Source organism: Chinchilla lanigera, unplaced genomic scaffold, assembly GCF_000276665.1.
Source record: "Chinchilla lanigera isolate Chin_1 unplaced genomic scaffold, ChiLan1.0 scaffold00013, whole genome shotgun sequence".
In the NCBI taxonomy this organism is placed as follows: domain Eukaryota; kingdom Metazoa; phylum Chordata; class Mammalia; order Rodentia; family Chinchillidae; genus Chinchilla; species Chinchilla lanigera.
Genome location: NW_004955414.1, coordinates 22,444,258 through 22,446,761, shown reverse-complemented (window position 1 = coordinate 22,446,761; position 2,504 = coordinate 22,444,258). Strand labels below are relative to the sequence as shown.

The window sequence follows — 2,504 nt, the reverse complement described above, 5'->3', positions numbered from 1 at the left end:
ATCCTCCTACTTGCCCAGCTGCTTCCCTTGTTCTTTCTCAATAAAAGGTTACTGAGATTGGTAATCGAGGCTTCAGTCCAAGAGGCTGCTAACCCCCTGATCCCAGAATTTTGCCTCTCTTGTTTTTCTTTTTTCTTTTGCTTTTCTATTCATCTGTGGGTACCTCGTTCTTGGGACCTGTTCACCCTGGACAGAAACAAAATGGAGACCAACAAAAAAGGTCATCAGAGTAAGTCCCCATGACAGAGGCTAGAGGCTTTATACAAAGAGGAAGAGAGCCAGGCATGGTGGAACGTACTTGCAATCCCAGCACCCTTGAATTACACATTCAAGGCCAGCCTGGGTAATACCCTGTCTCAAAATAAAAAATAAGAAATCAGCTGGGATGTAGTTTAGTGTGATGAACCTGGGTTTAAGGAAGGAAGGAAGGAAGGAAGGAGAGAAAAAGAGAAGAGAGAGAGAGAGAGAGAAGAGAGAGAGAGAGAGAGGGAGAGAGAGAGAGAGAGAGAGAGAGAAAACAGGTCAATCTCTTTAGTGAACATAGATGAAAAGTCCTTAACAGGATACTCACAAACAGAATGCACAGATCGGTAGTCTGCATGGACGGCAACTCCAGGCATTCCTCGCGGCGGCGGCTCTTCACACAGCAAATCCCGGTGTGCCTTGGGTGGCCTGCGGTGGAGGGTTCTAGAAGGCTTGACGTGGAGTCAGAGCCTGCTGGAAGGAGAGTGCCTAGTAGCATCACTGTGGCGGCAGCTGCTAGGCCAGGGGGCGCGGACGGTCGGGGTCATGGTCGTAGCCTGCTCGCCTTGCCAGCCATGGCCGCAGTGCCCTCTCCGTGAGCGGCAGCTCGGACTTCCTGCAGCCTTCTCTGGACTTCCTACAGCCTTCTCCGGCCTTCCCAGGCCGGACCTTTCCATCAGGACCCTACGGTCCTGAGCTGGCCCCACGGCCAGGACTCCACACCACCCCAAGCGGCCTGGGCAGGAGCATGGTGCATGGACGTGTTTCTGTTCACTGCAAAAAGAAACACAAGCGAGAAGATGATGATGACTGTCCAGTAAGAAAGAAAAGACAGACTGAAGCGGAGCTCTGTAGTGGTCCTAATGACTGGATTCTTCGTACACATCAGGATGTAGACGGTCGCAGAATAAATCCATGTGCTAGTGGGCTTTCTGTACCTGGCATGTTAGATGCTATTTGTGAAGAGACGGATCAGACGACTGGAGAACCACAGTGTGAAGTTGCCTGAAGGAGGCTACAGGAGATTGAGGACAGGATAATTGATGAAGATGAAGAACTTAAAGCTGACAGAAATGTTAACCGTCTCCCCAGCCTTGTCCTTTCTGATACCATGAAAATAGGTTTGAAGCAAGAATTTGATGACGCCTTTACAAAGAAGATGATTGAATCTATGAGCCGTCCTTCCATGGAGCTTGTGCTCTGGAAACCTCTCCCTGAACTCCTCTCTGATAAGCCAAAGCTATCATCTAATGCTAAAAACTCCATGGGAGAAAGCCAAAGTAAGCAAGCAGCTGCTGGCACTGCCTTCTCACAGAGACCTGAACTGTACTTGGAACCTCCACAAACAGGGATGCCTCTTTACAATAGTTTGGAGACAGCTGCTAACACAGAAGAAGAGATGGAACTCTAGAAATCAGTTTCTGTACTATATTTGTCAAAATGTGAAAGGCTGTCTTGTTCAGTAATGAGCCTACATGCAGAGTGTAGGCACTTGAAAGTTTTAGGAAACAGGTGTCATAATGTATCCACCTGTGATTTGGAGTGGGACTCCCAGGTTGGGTAGCCATATATTGAAGTCAGCTTTTTGCCCTGGAAGCTTGTCTCAAAGGAAATGCAGTTTTCTAGCAGGTTTCTTAATGGAATTTTAGGTTAGAGTGTCTTCAAAGGAAAATGTAAAAGCAGCATATGTAAGAATGACTTAAGTCATCTGTCACAGTGTTTAAGTGTTCATAAATTTGGATAACACTCTTGAGATGAAAAAGATGATTAAGAAAGAAGGATGCTCTTAACTACCATTGTGCCCTGTGAGTCACACCTTAAGACTGAACTGTTTATAGTGGTGACTATACGATTGGGAAGAAGGGAAGAAAGCAGTAGCTTAAGCTTCTTTCTCAGAAATTTAACTGAGGCCATGAAACTTATGTGTTAGTTACCAGTTCAAAATAGCCATATTGATAAAATAGCCAGCAGCACTGTGGCTATCCTCAGAAATGCAACAAAGATACAAAGGTTTTTTCTTCAAGGCTTTTTTACCTTGTGCACTGTTGTTCATTGATGTCCCTACCATAACTGTAAACCTGGTTTTTCAGTAATGTTTACAGTTCAATTAACTTTGAGTGCTAGAATAAAGATTATGAGGTAACCCATCTGCAAACGCCTGTGGGAGAAGCACGCTTTAAATAATCCTAAGGAAGTGCTATATCAGCAAAACCCAACATTTATAACACCTGTACCTGTGTTAGCAAGTTGTTTTTAAATGT

General features: G+C 45.4%; 1 pseudogene; it reads left to right on the top strand.

Moving 5' to 3' along the window:
- Positions 1 to 599: 599 nt before the first annotated feature.
- LOC102011759 lies at positions 600 to 1,662 on the top strand (annotated as a pseudogene).
- The last annotated feature ends 842 nt before the right edge of the window (positions 1,663 to 2,504 follow it).